Genomic DNA, 19620 nt, shown 5'->3' on the forward strand with positions numbered 1-19620 from the left:
ATGTCTACAATAATTTTAAAATTGTGAAAATAAATTATGTGTATCTAGAAATTATTTTCCTTTCCCATATCACATAAAATTATGAAATTATACATGAAACAAAAACTAAGTAATACAACATTGATAAGTTGGTTCTTCTAGAGCCTCCTTCTGCATTGTTTGAAACCAAGAGATTCACATAGTTAGTTGCCATGTAATCGTAGGTTAATATTAATCTTCAATTGGTTTTGAGAATAGTTTAATATTCTCTACTAATCAAGGTCAACCATGTGAAGGTGGAAGTTCATTTGGCCCCACCCCCTCTAACATCTAAATTCCCCATTAACATCTAAAATCTTTGAGAAAGGATCAATCTTTAAAGTACCTAGAAGTTGGGCTACACTCTGGGGAAGTTTGTCTTCATTTATTACAAGAAATTCATCACAATTATTTAGTGTTCCCATACATCTAACATGGGTACATCTAGGAATGTCCTTATTGCATCTTGCATAAAATGAATCCAATATTACAAAATGCCCCCTAAGAAATAATAGTTCAAGTGAAATAAACACATGAAAAATGAGAGAGAGATAGAGGAATTTACTTACCAATTGGCATTTCCATTTCAAGAGAGTAAGTCTCATGATTATGGCATTTTGGGAAGAAATACCAAACTCTATTTTGATATCGAATGTATTATGAGATTCTCATTTCCCTAGCATCCAAAATTTCAAAAAATTGATGACCATTATCTATATAGATTAGAAAAGTACCAAATAATACATACTTGACATAGTGCAAGGTTGGAAGAATTGCCAAAGGAGATGTCCTAACCCCCATCTATATAACCACATAACGGAAACACAACAACAAGAAACAATAATGATGGAAGATCTAATACCAAATTACAATTTTTTTCATAAAATATAATTGATTACATGCAATATGTCTGACTGTAAGGCCTTCTAGGTTAGGTCCAAATATAAATAGCAATTACAAAATTAGTTCTGCAAGATCCCTCAAGATCAACCCAACACTATCCCAACAAGCCCAAATTTGTAATGTAATAGCAATCTGGAAGAAACCACCAAGGAAATCTCAACTTGTGTTTGCAAGCCCATCAAGAAATCTCCTTGTTTTCCAACCATAGCCATAGCTCTACTCCAACTTATCTAGGATCCAAGTGTAAACTACCTTATATTTGGCACTCTATCCACACATTCACAACTCCATCACAATCCTATTGTAAACTACCTCACATTTGGCACTATGTCCACAAACTTAGGAAAACTCACTCTTCAACTACTTTCCACACTCCAAGATGGATGAATCATCCCATGAATGAATAATGACTAAAGACTCCACAAGACCCCTTATTTATACCCAATTAAGCCACAAGTCAGCCTCTAATAGGAATTAAATACCAAATGTCTTTAAAATCTTACAATAAATATTAAATACATCAAAATTAACTACCCAAGAACCAAATAGGTCCACTCAACCCTACCAAAATCCATTAATCATGTAGGATATCCAACTACCCTAGGATGCTCTTGCATCAGACTCCCTAGGTGTGAAAAGAAAAGTGTGTCCCACACGTTGATGCCTGATGAAAAATTCACATTTATCTTTATCTTCACCAAAGGCTTCCACTCCAACAGAGGCAATAAAACCAACATGCAAATCATCCACATCTACATCACTATGTCAAACACCAGAATCTCAACCATCCAATCAACATGCTCACTCCCAAGAACAAACTAAACATAATGCTTCATCAACAAACCCTCATCCACATCAACAACTAGTGAATCCACACTAGCAAAAAAGTCCATATCAATAGAAATATTTTTACCTCCATCAACACATGCCAAACTCTTAACACCAACCATCTCATTGCTCGCAACAAGATGCTCTGCAACACACAACTCTTCACCAATAGCAATCAGATCATCCACAACCCAAGTGCTATTTAATCTCCATGTTAGACTCAACCAACTGATCATGAAAACTAACCTCCATCCCAACATCAATAAGGTTAGGAATATCCTCAATAACAACCTCTAGTTGCTCTACAAGTTTTGTATCGTACTCAACAAACTAATCAACAAACCCAATCTCTTCGACCTCAACCTTGTGATGTCATCTTCTCTCTCGAACAAGTCTTCTAACTGGCCAAACAACTCTCTTCTAGATTGATAAACTCTAACTCCACAAAAATATATGGAATGCCTTTCTCATCTTATCCTTATCTCGATCAACCAAACTAGTTTCAAGTTGAGCCACCTCCTTCTTTTGTTTCTCAACTCGTTTAGAAAAAGTAGCATCCACAATAGCATCCACCTAAGCTATTGTCTTAGTAATCCTCCTCTCGATTATATCACACAGTTTCACAATCATCCTAGGGTCCAATCCTCTCAGATCCATCTCCAAAGATCTTCATAAACCCTCTACAACAAATCACCGATAGATCAATCTTCTTGAACAAGATCAAACTTCCATCCTCACAACCATAGATCCATTTGCATGTCATCCCAAGGTCTTGGTGCAAACTACCATAATTTCAATGATCTATCTACACACTCTAGAAAAACCTTCGCTCTAATACCATCTGACATAGTGCAAGGGTAGAAGAATCTCCAAAGGAGATGTTATAGCCCCCAGCTATATAACTATACAGTAGAAACACAAAAGCAAGAAATAGCAATAATGCAAGATCTGATACCAAACTAAAATATTTTTTTCATAAAATATATCTAATTACATGTAATATGCCTAGCTATAAGGCCTTATAGGTTAGGGCCAAATACAAATAGCAATTACAAAATTAATTCTACAAGATCCCTCAAGATCAACCCAACACTATCCCAGCTAACCTAGATCTATAACGTAACAACAATCTGGAAGAAACCACCAAGGAAATCTCAACTTGTGCTTACAAGGCCACCAAGCAATCTCCTTGTTTTCTAGCCGCAACTCTAGCTCTACTCCAACTTATCAAAGATCCAAGTGTAAACTACCTCACATTCAGTGCTCTATCCACACATTCACAACTCCATCATAATCCTACTATAAATTACCTCACATTCAACAATTTATCAACATACTCAAGAAAACACACTCTTCAACTACTCTCCACACTCCAAGATGGATGAATCATCCCATGAATGAATAATGACTAAAGACTCCACAAGACCCCTTATTTATACCCAACTAAGCCACAAGTTGGCCCAGTATGCTACAAACTAAATATCCCTTACATTAACTACTTGAAGAGCCACAAGTCGGCCTCCAATAGGAATTAAATACCAAATTTCTTTAATGGATTACAATAAATATTAAATACATCAAAATTAACTACCCAAGACCCAAATAGGTCCACTAAACCCTACCAAAATCCCTTAATCATGTAGGATATCCAACTACCCAAGGATGCTCTTGCATCAATACCTCACATCATATTTTAATGCAATCCTAGTAAAATTGTTTTCATTCTATTTGGAAAGCACAATCCATTTTTCATCATTAGCAAGCACTAGAGAAAAAAAAATCAACGTTATAAAATTTTCATAAATAAAAAAGCTAACATAAGTTTCAGATTAAAAAAATTGACATAAGTTCTAGAAAATTTATACAATTAACCATTTATTTTTTAGGAAATCCTTAAATTTGTCTCCACATCTCCATGTTGCAAAGAAAAAAGGCCATAGAATGTCCAAGCCACATGGTTCTATTGATAATACCATCTCACCCATAGAGGAATCATCTGTTAAGTTGCAGGGGCCCACCCTACTTATTAGATTATGAATCTAGAATGCACCTGAAACTATGTGAACTATATGCATGGAGAATAGGAAGAGCTTTAAAAAAGCACCAAATTTACATTTATTTAATAGGTCTATTAATTTTTTAAGTTATAGACCATCATGAATGTTAGAACTCTAGTTGTGATGGACAAGTAAGCCAACACATAGAGAATCTTGATTTTCTTGCATGATGAGGACATTACCCTTGCATATAAGAGTCAATGTTATAATCTTCATGATGGTGTATAACTTAAACTATCTAATTAAAGAGCTCTAATAAAATTGAAAACTTGTTGCATTTTTTAAGCTCCACCTAATAACATGTGGATATGAATTGAGATTACATATTGAACTATGGTCTCCTTCTACATTGTGTGAAACCAAGAGATTCGCATGGCTAGTTGTTGCAATCATAGGTTAATGTTGTGCTTCACTTGGTTTTGAGAATATTTTAATATTGTCTACTAATCAAGGTCAACCATGTAAAGGTGGAAGCTCATTTGGCCCCACCCCTACCCACTAACATCTAAATTCTCTGTTAAAATCTAAAATATTTAAGAAGGGATCAATATTTAAAGTGCCTGGATACTAGGCTACTCTTAGGAGAAGTCCATTTTCATTTCTTATGAGAAATTCATCACAATTATTTAGTGCTCCTGTACATCTAACATGGGTACATCTAGAAATCTCCTCATTGCCTCTTGCATAAAATGAATCCAATATTACAAAATCCCCCCTAAGAAATAATAGTTCAAGTGAAATAACATAAAAAATGAGAGAGAAAAAGAGGAATCTACTTACCAATAGGTGTTTCCATTGCATATGTGGCCATGCTACATGTTGAGTGAGTTTTATTATTTTATTATTTGGATTCTGGAATATGTATGCACCTAGATGAATAAGTACCTTTAAAAAGATCAATTTGTATATATACATACATACATATATACATTTACATACATATATACATACATACATATACATATAGAGATCACAAGGGCACAATAATGAAATGCAGAGATCACAAGTGCACAATAAGAAAATGCAATGATCACAAGGGAATGACAACAAAATCATAGATCTCAATTGATCTCCACCAAAATTCAGAGTTCTCCACCCTCTTTCACACGCAACTTTCCATAATTGACAAAATCTCTTTGTATATATACATACATACATACGTAGACACACATATGTGTGTGTCTTAATGTATATATATACCCACATATACATATATATATATATATATATATATGTATATACATCCATACATATATACATACATATATACATACATACATACATCTGCATATGCAATTTTATCATCTTGGAAAATTGTATTTGATCCTACTAGCTGGGAATAGTTGATTGTTCATTTTATTGTACCTAATTTGATGATAGTTCTATAGAAATTTGTAATTAACCCAACTAATCAGGAACTGGAAAAATTTAACTAGGTTATGGCTTGTTTCTTTCTAAAAATATCTCTTCCATTCATGTGGGCATATGTGCCTCTATATTCAATGCTAAAGTATTGAAAATAAATGGAAGGGGAAATAGAACTAATTTATTTTTAGTTTTTCCCTATTTTGAGTTGAGTGTACATGTCAAATACTAGACACAAGTTCTTTTAGTTTTTTCTCTAATTTGAGTTGAGTGTAGTAGGCTAAAACTGACCAATAATTTCTACTAATATGCTATACAATTTTACTCTATAGATGGTTTTGTAACACAAAGACTTCCTATCCCTTCCATTTCTACTTATGTGCTTGCATGTTTACTCTAACATGTATAGTTTAGATTGCAAATTTCTACTTTATTAGCTTTATACTAATATTTTAAAATTACCAAGTAGGATGATCCACATGGTACCTATATGCAACAACAAGATCATCAAAAAAGTACTAGTGTAGCCTAACAATATCTAAATAAGGAGTGTTTTCTTGATGTCTAAAGAAGAATCCCCACAATGAATAATTGATTTTGATCAATTGTATGGATTGTGTAAAGAGAGCCAATAAAAGCTTCAATGTTTAAGCATTTGGTGCATGGTGGATTGAACATCATTGATTTCTTGTAGTCTTATGATCACATAAGCATTTTTGCACATTTTTTTATCAATTACTAATGCACTGAGATTTGGGAAGTTCATTCCTTTCAAGTTTGTTTTTGCTACTTTGAGGGTTTCTTTATTTTTATTAACAATTTTTAGTTTCTACATGAAGTATTGATCATTCCATGAATATAGGAGTCTAATTTTCATGGAATGATCTTGTAATAGTGTATACAAATCATAGCTAACAATGTTTTGATAGGAAGTTCTAAAGATTGGTGATCATCATTGGAGTTTGTGAAGTAAAGGGCACTAATTTCATGGATATGGAGCAATAGGAGGAGTTATAGCCATTTGAGGTCAAATTTTAATGATTGGAAGCAATTTGGCATGTTGGAGCCAAGGTGAAACAACCTTCAATTGAGTCTAAAGGTGCTTGGACCCTACCTTTAAGGGTTTGTAGGAGACTGATTTGGGGCTTTTGGGGTTATAGAAGTTTTTAGATTAATTCCTTTTGGATTTGGAACATTTACAACATAAGGAGAGGTTGTCCATAGTTTGGGGTCTTGGGAATACAAGAAACTTGTAGTTTCTTTGTTAAATTTCCCTCTTTTCATGTATTTTTTAGCCATAGTATGATAACAACTAGATATGGTCCAAAATAACAAATGGAACCATTCTTATATGTTTTAGTATGGCTTAATGGGTATTTGAATCCACTATTGTTGGGGGGATTTTTTTGGAAATTTTGAGAGGAAAGTTCACTTTTGTGTTGTTGTAGGGCTATTGGGAAATCAATTAGGCCTCTAGGATAGTTTGAGGATTTGGGTGTTGGATGTTACTAGAGGACCAAAAATTGGTTTAAACCTTTTTAATCCACCTTTATTTGGCCTAAGACACTCATCCTAATAATTGGAGATGTGTTGGAATTGTTGTGTATTTTTTTCTTTGTAGAGGGTTTGGGGAACCTTGTACTTTCCATATAGGTTTAAGTGGGATTAACTTGGTTTTGACTCCCACAACCCTTACCTCTACATCAGTATGGAGCCTTTATATCAACCCAATCATTATAAGTTGGGGAATGTGCTTCATGCCTAACATGCAAGTGATGCATCTAAATATGCAAATTTTATCACTTTGGAAAACCATATTTGATCCCGCTAGCTGGGAATAGTTCATCGTTCATTTTATTGTACCTAATATGATGACCATTCTATAGGAATTTTTAATCAACCTAGATAATGAGAAACTAGACCCATTTAACCAAGTTATGACTTGTTTCTTTCTAAAAATATTTTCTATGATATATTTTTGTAAAATTTCTTGCGAACTTTGTCCATTTTTCTTGGTCTACATTATTTGTGTGCAGGATTTTGAGGTAAGTCACTTAGCATAGGTTGAGTGAGTTTTATTGTTTTATTATTTGGATTATGAAATATTTATGTCATTGTATCAATTTTTCTATTATGTTAGGATGTAATAAGCACCTTAAAGAAGATCTCTCTGTATATATACAAACATACATACATAGACACACACATATGTGTGTGTATGTATGTATATATACACATACATATACATATGTAGACACACACATATGTGTGTGTTTGCATGTATATATATACTCACATATACATAAAGAGAAGATTATCTATTCACTTACTAAGGGAAATATAAAGAGATACATGTTTCGAAGGTTTTTTTTTTTAAAAGAACATTTACATAGGCACCTCTTCTCCCCTTGAAGAAAATAGTAGAGCAAGGGCATGAAGATCACAAGGGCACAAAAATGAAATGTATAGATTAAAGAGAATAACAATAAAATTCAGTGATCACAAGGGAGTGACAATGAAATCATAGATCTCCACTAGTCTCCACCAATGTTTAGTGCTCTCCACCCTTGTTCAGAGCTTTCCACACTCTTTCATGTGCAACTCTCCACAATAAATCAAAACAAATGGGGAATGATTACTGATGTGTTTTTCTTCTTTATAATCCATAATTGACAATCCAAAAGATCTCTTTGTACATATAAATACATATGTATATAAATGCATACATACATACATACATGTATATACATACATGCATGAGAACAACAATTCACTTCCTAAGAGTTTACAATTGTTCAACAAAATTAATGTTTTACAAGAAAGTACACTTGAACAGTTGTTAGCTCAAAAGCAAGAACATGGTGTTGAAACAATACATAAAGTTCTTAACATGAGAGGTTTGCAATTGAGGGTATTGACCAATCTTGAAAACTTGAATGTTAAAAAATTAAATCTATTGATGATCAAACACCTATGCAAGAGTTTTTATTAGGTAAAAACAAATTTTAAAGGACCTAAAACCTTTAACAAAGTAACAAAGAAATAAAAACATATAAGTTCAAAGAACATATAGAAAAAACCAAAGAAACAGGAGGCTAGAGTACAACAATGCAAAAAAGATAGCAAAAGAAAAGCAAAAAGATAGCTTCCAGAGAGCTATAGGGTCTTCAATAGGTATAGCTTGGCTTGCTAGAATGTTCATAGTTTTTGTAAAAGCTTTCATTTTATCCAACTTTTTTCCTTCCACTCCTTTAGTTTTCTTGGAATTAGCCCTTGTGTGCTTGCTGAGGCCTTGGTCCTCATTCACAACAAGGGAGTATTGGTCTTTACTCTATTCCATCTTGTTTAGCAAATTATTGAAATTATCAGCCATAGTCTTCAAAATAATGCAATTTTGATCTACTAGTTTCTTGATTGTATTCTCCATGTTACTCACTCTAGCATCAAGACCATCCATCCCTTTTTAAATATCTTTTCCTAACTAATCAAGGTTCATATTTTTGGTTTCAATTGTTGGTACACACTTCATCAAGTTTTTAACCTCTTCCACATTGCCAATAACCTCAAAGAGCCTATCAATGTGCTGACCCAACATTTGCTTCCCCCCTTGTCATCTTGTTGAGTTGATCAAAGTCCCTTGAAATATCTTGCATTTTCTATTTAAGGGTTTCAATATCCTTCATAATTGACCCTGGGTTACCCATGGTTCTCTTTAGGAACCCTTGTTCATCCGCTTCCTTGTTATATTCAAAGTAGTCCTCTTGATCCTCTAGTTTGTTTCTATCTAGGTCCACCTCCTTGATATCATTTTCATCACCTGCTTCTTGAGCAAATGCCTTTTTTCTTTTTCTTTCCATCCTCTTAATTAAGGGTTCATCATCAAAGGGGACATAATCCCTTTCTGCATTCTTTCCCCTATTTCTTGAAACCTGAGCAAACACCTATGCAAGAGTTAAAACACAATGTAAAGTTGATTTTAGATATGATAGAGGAAGATATTCAAATTTTTGACAATCAAAATTTAAGGCATGAGAGAGAGTCTTTGGAAATATACTAGAAGGAGAAGGAATGCCATTAGAAAGAGACTATATGAAAAAAATGATAACTAGACAACATAGAGGATATTATATGAGCCATTGGATAGAATCTAGGAAAGTGTTATGGTAGGTACTATGACATTGGAATCACTTGCAAGTGACTTTGAGAATTATAGTCCAAATATCGAGAGGACTACAATTTTTCATGTATTGCATTTGCATTTTCTTATAAGTGTGTTTCAAGTATTGGCACAATCTACCTGTGATAATCCCAAGTACCCATTTCTTATAAGATTGTTTCAAGGTTGGGAACCACTTCAACATCATTTTCATGGTTTAGAGTTAATATCATTGTGGTAGAGGCTTCTACAAGGGAATGAGCCTTGTAAATATGTAATTTACATAAAAGTAGAACTTTCTTCTTCAACTCCTTACACTCAACTCTTCAATGAAGTTATTATTCTAGTAGTGAGAATAACTACTATAAATTCCTGGGATCCAAGGAATATTGAGCCTATGCTACATATTACAGAGACATGGGATAATTTACTACCAACTTCAATACTTCATAATATTCTAGATCATGTAATGATGCCCAAATTAATAGCAACAGTAGATACTTGGGATCCTCGTAGGGAGACTATGCCAAAACATGCATGGTTACATCCTTAGCTTCCATTGTTGGGTCATTGTGTGGAGCCTTTATATCAAACCATTTGTTATAAATTGGGGAATTCACTTCATGCCTAGCATGCAAGTGATGCATCTGCATATGCAATTTTATCACCATCTAAAATTGTATTTGATCCTGCTAGCTAGGAATAGTTGATCGTTCATTTTATTGTACCTAATATGATGATAGTTCTACAAGAATTTTTAATCAACCTTGCTAATCAAAAACTAGACCAATTTAACTAGGTTATGACTTGTTTCTTTCTAAAAATATTTACTATGATATGTTTTTTTAAAATTTCTTGTGAACTTTTCCCATTTTTCGTAGTTTGCATTATTTTTGTGTGGGATCTTGAGGTAAGTCACTTAGCATGGGTTGAGTGAATTTTATTATTTTATTATTTGGGTTTTGGAATATATATACTACTGGATCAATTTTTTCTATTGTGCTAATATGTAATAAGCACCTTTAAAAATATCTCTGTATATAAAAATATATACATGTTTAGAAGGAAATATAAAGAGATGTGTGTTTAAAAGGAAAAGAAAAGAATATTTACATAGCCCTTAAAGAAACTTATAGAGCAAGGGAATAGAGATCACAAGGGCATGACATGGAAATGAAATTGCAGAGCAAGGGCACGACAATGAAATGCACCAATCACAAGGTTACAACAATGTTCAAAGCTCTCCACCCTCATTTGCACACAACTCTCCACAATCAAAACAAATGGGGAATGATTTATGTCATGTTTTCATTTTTTTTTTTGTTTATACTTATGTGGGTGTTGCACTTACAACACCAATGTTGGTATTCTGATGGTGTTGGGGACAATTACAGAAAAAACATGAAAATCACCCTCAAATTACACTGCCATCATAGATTATCATTGTACTTTGACCCTAAATGTTGTAGTGAGCGTTGGAAATTACAAGCCAAAAAAAAATTAATTTACCACATAGAAAAATTAGATCCCATTGGCAAAGTCATAACTAAAATGCAAATACTTATGTATTATTATTGGTGATTGGCCTCAGTAAGGGACCCAATGTTTTTATAAGTGCAAGTATCATGGCCACCTCAAAAGTACAAAAACATTAGCAAAATTTGTGGACCCTGATAAGTGAGATTATCTAATTGGTGAATACTAGCCACTAAAGTTTTCCTTAGTGCCAAGATTGAAAGAACCACATCATCCAATTAGTGTTCCTGATAAGAATGATTAATAGAAAAAACAAAAACAAAAATTGTTGCATTTTTTTCATTTTTTTTCTTTTCTCAAATTTTGATAATGACAATTGATTGCTAGAAAGTAATTTTTCAATCACTTACTGCTTAATGGCATTGTAACTTTTTTTCACTATTAAGAATTTATTTTATAGTTAATATCCACTAGAAATCAATTTTTAGATACTAACTAGCCAAAAATGCCTAAAGGTTTTCATTGTTGGATCTTTTATGTTTTTTGTCTTCTTCTTCTTCTTTTTTTCAATAACTACATAGAATGACCAAAGAACAATAAATCCTTACATGGATGATGAAAAATGACACTACCCAAAACTTGATTTTTTCCCATGACCTCACAAAAAGCACTATTAAAACTCAGTTTCATAATGAACTTGGAAAAATGATGAGGAATAATGTCCACAAAATTGGGAATACTGAAACACTACTAAAAACAACCTTGATCCATGTATCTCACACCATTAAATTTAGAATATTGTTGTAGATATTTGGAATGCATACTAATAGACTTGAGTAAAAGAATTACTCAAAAGGAAAATGATACTCATATGACATAGTGCTCTTATAATGACAAAACATGAACACCTAGCATGAAGGTATGCTATCTAGTCAATTCAAAGAATAAGAAGTGTTCATTGTATTAAATAAACAAAAAAATTTATCAAGGACAAGGTGGAGTGATATACCAACTATGGACTCCAATGTGCCCATTAAACTTCAGAGAGGAGAGAAAATATGCTCAAGATCCTTATAAAAGTTTTTCTAGATATGTACCTCAAAATAGTCATGAATCTCATAGACTAAGTTGCATATTGTCCTCTACATGATCAAGCACCAAAGAAAACAAATATCATCTCTTGGTGGTGAACACCTTATTCCAAAATCTTCTTGTGATCTCCAATAGTGAAGAACAATGGAAATTGATAGGCACCAAATAGCTAGCAATCCCACACAATGTTAACAAAGCCAACATGGTGTGTTATTAAATTCCTATGTAGAGAAGCATCATCAACTTCTATTAGTGCAAAGATAGATCATTTCATGTCAACAAGAGACCTATAACCATATTCTCAAAACCAAGCATATCAAGTATACTAAAGAAATATCATCCATTTAATATATCTATCATTAAGTAGGTAATTTATTTTTATAAATGATAGGTAGAGCTATTGATATGAATGGATTCTTGATAAAATGGATAGATAAAAATAAATACTTGTGTTCATATAATACCAAGGCTACACAAGAACACATACCTTGAAGTGTTGAGATTTCATATGTGGAGGTTTCCTAAAAGGATCAATGAAACAATCAATGAAATTTTATTGGAAATCATCCAAGAACCACAAAATTGAAGGGACTTCCCTCCCAAATTAACATCACGCTATGAGAACATTAAGATAACCCAAAGAATTAAATAAAAAGAGAAACACATTCTTAAAAAATTTTGATCCTTATTGAGTCATTAATAAATCAAATGTTTCAATAATTAAATGGATGTACTCCCAAATTAACTTCACAATATAAAAGCATAGGGAATTCAAATTCCAAGGAATCAAGAAATTGACTTAGTACTTGTTATCAATGAATGATCATATTGAGATACAAGAACCAAGAATGAAAAATATATAGATATTAATACCATGATCCTTGTTGAATCATTCATAGTTTATTTGGTTATCTTAGGACAATGGAAAGAATAAAAAATGAGGAATATTGATAATCTAGTTGTAACATATTTTTCTTTTCCATCAATGCATATAATCCCTTAGGATTGTGCTTAATTAATTATTGGTCCCAAATTAACAAATATGTGATAAATAAACATTTCAATCAAAGGCCTCCAAAGATCAATATGCATAAGTACAAAAGCAATAAAATATAGATCTTAAAGAATCCAACATGTTTGTGGAATGAGTAATACATATTGTTTAATATTACTTAGTGCATAATTAATGTCAAGACACATACTTATGACTCCAATAATAAAAATTGAGGCAATTTGAAGTATGGTCTCATTTGTGGGCATTTGTGATTCACTAAGTGGAAAATAAGAATAAATTTGATTATAATTCAATAAATTATATTATTCTTCTAATTTAGTTAAACTAAAATCACATCCATTAAGTGAATAAATGCATTCGTCACATCATCAGATGGAAAAGGGATCCTTGAAAGTTTATATGTAGTTTTAACCACCTTATTATGAAGTATTTTATGAGGCAATATAGTTTCCTTGGTGGATATGGTGGAGTAGGTAGAATATTATTTGAATGAGATAATAAAAATGATAGGAATTGTTGAGGATATAAAGTAGGCGGGAGAAAGTAGGATGGGTAAAACATAGATGGTAAGGACATGTGAAGTGAAATGGATTAAGCTTAGAGTACAAAGTGATATGTTGATAGAAATGAGTACAAGGGTCTCAAGTAGCATCTATTTCTAGGTTTTCACCACTTGGCAAGAATTTTTTTCAGTACATTTTATAATTTTTTTATATTTTTGAGATATATGATTTTTTTGGTGATACATCAAAACACCTATTGCTAGGTCTTCACTAAGATGATCTTTTTTTAGAATATTATATTCATTTTATGATTTTTCAAGACCATATATCATTTTTTTTGGGTTGTTTAGAATGATTTAGAGATCACTAGTTCTCAAGCAAGATCACATCACCTTGTTCCATTGTTGAAAAAGTTATAGAATATGATGGAGTAGAAGTGAAGTGGATAAGATGGATAAGAAAGGATGGATGGAGAAAGATGAAATAAATCATGAAGAAATGACTCCTCAAAAATACCTAAGCTAGGGAAAGATAGCCATATGAAGCATGCTTGGGATAAGCCAAGAAAATTATAAAATACAAAAACATGTAGCATAAGTAGTTAAAGACAAAAAGAAAGAGAGCATATAGGATAAGAAGTGGAAGCTAATATACATGATAGTATATAGGATAAAAAGTGGTATCCAATAGGAGAGATAACATATGGGATAAGAAATAGAAGTCAATAAGTGAGATAACATAAAAGTGTGTAATCTAAAAGATTAGACATGTCAAGAAACCAATAAGAACCATGTTTTTCATTTTGTGATCAAGACTAAGGGGTCAAATAGATGGAATAATGGTAAGATATATCAATAAGAATGAAGCTAGATATGAAGGCTATGAGTGAATGAGAAAGCACAATAGGGAAGCTAATGGATAAGATAGCCAATATGCAAGGATAGCTCAACATTGTCAAGATCAAAGAGGAAAGATGGATGATATAAGAATTATGCATGATTCCTATTTGTAGTACTTATCCAAGGTTCCACAAGAAGTTTTTTTCACCACAAGATGAATTTCTTTCTCTAACTTTTTCTACCAATGATGCAGGGTTCTCCCCTTAATACCATAAACCCATAACAAAAACAAAGAAACAACAACAAATGTGAGAACAAAATATTGACTTCTTATTTGTGCCACAAATGTGGAATTATAGAATTCATAAGTACAATATGCTAACCCACATGGGCACCTTCAGTACAATAATTTCCAAGATAAGCTGCAAACTATCACCCAGAGCTATCCTAGACAATGTTCGAGCATTTCTTAAATAGGTAGTTTTATGCTGCTCGAGAAGGTTCTAGATACTCAAACTTAATACCTAGGATCGATAAACCCTAATAATACGCAGAGTCGGCCAAATACATCTTTAACAAATTATTTTAGAAATTTTGGTAGCCCAACTTTTGAAGGCCATAACTCACAAATTGTTGCTCTGATCGGCTATTATAACTACTCTTCAAAAACATAGCTCCTAATCTACAAGATCAAAGCCATGCTAGCACCCTTCCATTGAGTTTTGGACCTCATCTGGGCACTTTAAGGCCTCCAATAGTGATCCTTACAATTTTTTTGCAAATTTTTCCACCAAAAATCTGCAATAACTTCTCTAAGACTAATGCTTGAGCAATGAGATTTTTATGGTAGGTTTAGAACTCCAAAATGAACCTTCCTTTAGAAAATGAGAACATTCTGAGCTCATATGACAAACTTGCTAAAAAATAGTAAGTTTCCATAGATAGGAACCACCCTACTAGTCCTTATTAAAATGGAAAAGACTGAAAATATATTTTTTTTTATTTTTTATTTTTTTTGGGTGATGCAAGATTTCCCTTGCACTCTAGATGCTCCTGCATTAAACACCCGAAGTAAATTGAGAAGTGACCCTGTTACATCTCAGGTGTTTAGAGGAAAACCAAGACTATTAACCTCCTCCTTTGCTAGCCATGATGAATCCTCAACTAGTCTCCCTTTCCATTTGACTAGATATTTCTTATAAGTTCTATTGCTAGTACTTTTTTTAACACAACTATCTAGTATCTCCTCAATCTTCTTTGTAGCCAAACTAACTGCTAGGATGCTCCATTATGCTTTTGTAACTTTTTTGTCAAATCTAAAATATTAAATACTAGTGAAATATTCAATTTAGTAGGCAACTCCACTTCATATGCATTTCCAAAATCATGCCTCTATACTATCTTACATGGTCCAAAAAAATTCATCTTCAGCTTATTATATGTACCCACTGGAAAATGCTCCTTTCTCAAATGAACCATGACTTCATCTCCAATCTAAAATTCTTTATATCTCCTTTTCACATCTACCTTAGCCTTATATGTATATTCATCTTTATGATGTTCTTTCTCACCTCCTCATGGATGTTTTCCAAATGTTCAGCAAAATCTTCTACTTCAACACTACTTATCTCTCCTTTATCCAACTGCTTCAGTTTAGAAGCATTTTTGGGACTACTCCCATATACAATCTAGAATGGTGATTTACCAGTACTCCTATTGATAGAATTATTATATAAAAATTATGCCTATGGTAAAATCATATCCCATCATTTTGGTTTACCTCCAACCAAGCATCTTAGCAAATTTTCCAAACTGTGATTCACAACTTCTGTCTCCATTAGTCTATGGATGATGTAATGAACTGAACTTCAACTTCTTCCACAATATACACCAGAAATACTCAACAAATTTGGTATCTTGATCTGAAACTAAACTCTTTGGTAAACCATGTAATTTCACCACTTCTCTGAAAAACAACTCTGCTACATGAACAACACCACGAGTCTTCTTGCAAGGAATAAAATGTGTCATCTCTAAAAACCTATCAACCACCACAAAAATAGAATCATGCCCATGTTGTGTCCTCAATAATCCAAGAAAAAAATCTATGTTGATATCCTCCCATGACTTCTTAGGTACAAGTAATGGTTGATACAACCCTATATTCTGCTTCACTCCTTTTGCCATCTAATGTACTCTACAACTTTGTACAAACTTTATCACATCTTGCTGCAACTATGGCCAGTAATAATTTTGAGCAACCAAAGATATGGTTTTATCTCTCCCAAAATGTCTTTCCAATCCTCCACTATGCTTCTCCTTGATGAGATTCTCTCTCATTAAACTTTTGGAAATGTGTAACTGGCTTCCTTTAAACAACATATTATCTTGTATCATGAAATCCAACTACTTTGTCCTATCAAGTGTAATAGGTTTTGTACAATCCTTTGTCTTCTACTAAGAGCATTTGCAACTTTGTTAGACTTCCCACTCTTGTATTTTAAAACAATTGTATAACTTTGTAAAAACTCAACCCACTTTAAATGCCTTTGGTTCAATTTTCCTTGACTATTCAAGTATTGCAAAGCTTGATGATTAGTTCTTCAATGCATGAACTATAGCATAAAATTCTTGATCATAAATAGAATATTTTCTTTTTGCATCATTCAACTTCTCACTTAAATAAGCAATAGAGCTACCTTCTTGACTCAAAATAGCTCCTATTGTAGAACCACTAGCATCACAGTCTACTTGAACCACCTCGTTAAAATTGAGTGCTAAAATATGTTTCTTGGTAACTTTCTATTTCAATAGATTAAAATTGCTATCTACTCTTGCAGTCCACTTAAACTCTTTCCTATCCCCTCTCATTTTTTTATTCAAGGGTCCAAAAATGCTGCTAAAACTTCTTATGAACTTTCTATAAAATGTAGCTAGTCCATGAACAGATCTTACCTCTATTGCACTCCTTGGAGTAGGCCATTCAAGGACAGCCTTCACTTTCTCTGGGTCCATTTTTAGACCTTCTCCTAACACTACAAATCCCAAGTACACCAACTCCTTTACAAAATTTCACTTCTTCACTTTTATCAGCAACTTTTCTTCCCTCAACTTATCAAACACCTTGCGAATATGAATCAAATGCTTCTCTAATTTCTTACTAAAGATCAATATATCATCTAGGTAAACAATAAAAAATTTACCTAGAAACTCCTTTAGTACCTCATTCATGAGCCTCATGAAAGTGCTTGGTGCATTGGTTAGCCCAAAAGGCATGACTAACCACTCATATAGTTCTTCCCTTATCTTGAAAGTAGTCTTCCACTCATCACCTTCTCTGATATGAATCTGATTGTACCCACTCTTTAGATCTATCTTTGTGAAATACTAAGCTCCACTCAAACAATCCATAATATCATCCATCCTTGGCAATGAGAATCTATACTTTGTTGTGACCTTGTTGATAGTGTGAGAATCTATGCACATCCTTCATTTTACATTCTTCTTTGGTGCTAATACTACTGGTACAACACATGGACTCAAACTCTCTCAAATCAACCCCTTCTACAACAACTCATGAACTTGCCTATTCAACTCTTCACTTTCTACTAGTGTCATTCTATGTGCTGCCTTGTTTGGAAAACTAGCTCCTGGAACCAAATCCATTTGGTGACTTATATTCCTCATTGGGGGCAATCCATTAGGTACATTATCTAATACAATATCACAAAATTCTTCCAACATATCTGAAACTTTTGTAGGTACCTCTTCTACTTCTTCTTTACTATCTTAAGGAATTAGAGCAAAATACATATGCCCATGTTTCATACCTTTAAGAAACTCTTTTCCATCAACAAAACATATTTTGACAGCACTAAATACCTTTTCTTCTTTATCCTTTAAAGGCTTCAACTTATGCTTCACTCCATCCTTAGTTAGAGTGTAGGTATTATCTCACCCATCATGTATAACATGCCTATCAAACTGCCATGGCCTACCCAACAACATATGACACATTTCCATAGGTATGATATCACCTACTACCTCATCCTGGTAGCTTCCAATCTTGAACTTCCATGAGTACTACTCATTGACCATGACCTTATGGTCATCTTACACCCAATCAATATGGTATGGATGCAGGTGTTTCTATCTCTTTAACTTCAACTTGGTGACCATCATTTTTGACATTAGATTTTCAATACTTCCACCATCAATGATCACTTCACAACACTTATCTTCACATCTACAACTTGTGTGAAACAAGCTCCTTCTTTGCTCAGGTTCATTCTCACCACTTAGTAAGACTCTTCGGTTAACTAAAACCTCTTCTCTTTTAGCATCTTCAAAATGTGAGGATCTAGCATCTTCGTCAAAATGTGCAACTCTAGCCTGGCCTTCTATTTTTTGATCTATCCTTCCTTGGCACTGGGTACATTCAAATGCTCTATGTGATTCTTCTCCACAGTGAAATCATTTCCTATAGAAGATTCCTCTTCCTCTCTAATCTCTATTGTTTTGATCATGGAAATGATTGAAATTATTTCCCCTCTGGTTCTAATTGCTACTTCCAACCTCATCCTTGTTCTTTCGATCATCATTATGACCACCATAAGATCATCCACCAGATCTTCCACCATGACCTCTTCCATTATTCTTCTTCTCAAACTTCTTACTCAATTTCTCCTTGACTCTTAGGGAAAACTAGTATGTCTCCTCAATATTGCTCATTCAAACCAGACTCGACTCATCCTGAATGTTGTGCCTTAACCCATTAAGATAATGGGAAAATTTCTCCTTAACAACTTTTGCATGGCCAGTTCTAATGAGAACTTAATAGAACTCTCTAATATGATCTTGAACAAATTTTTCCTCTTTCTTCAACCCTTGCATCTTCTTTGATAGATAAAGCTCATAATCCATGGGAATCAATTTTTGCTTCAGTTTATCTTTCATCTGATCCCATCTAGTGATTTTTTCCTTTCCCTTTCTATTTTTCTCTAACTGAACCTCCTACCACCAGATCTTTGCATGTCCCTTCAATTTTGCCTTCGCAAACTTGACCCTATCTAGATCCCCAATATCTTCATATTCAAAGTACTCCTCCAATTCATTGATCCAATCAATCAACTCTTCTAGGTTAAGATTTCCTTAAAATGTGAGAACCTCAAACTTTGGTCTTTTTCTGATCTTGGAGATGGCCCTAAAAAACCTCTCTTCCTCTAGATTTAGAATTGCCTCTACTTTGGCATTTTCTTCTATTTCGTCCTTATCCTCACTATCATCTCTTACAGTACGATTTATTCCTCTTCACATTTGTTATTCTAATGCTTGGATTTTCCTTTGAAGGGCTTAGAAACCCTCAGGT

This window comes from Cupressus sempervirens, chromosome 9 (assembly GCF_028749045.1).
Source record: "Cupressus sempervirens isolate cs-2001-9-10 chromosome 9, ASM2874904v1, whole genome shotgun sequence".
Taxonomy (NCBI): Eukaryota; Viridiplantae; Streptophyta; class Pinopsida; order Cupressales; family Cupressaceae; genus Cupressus; species Cupressus sempervirens.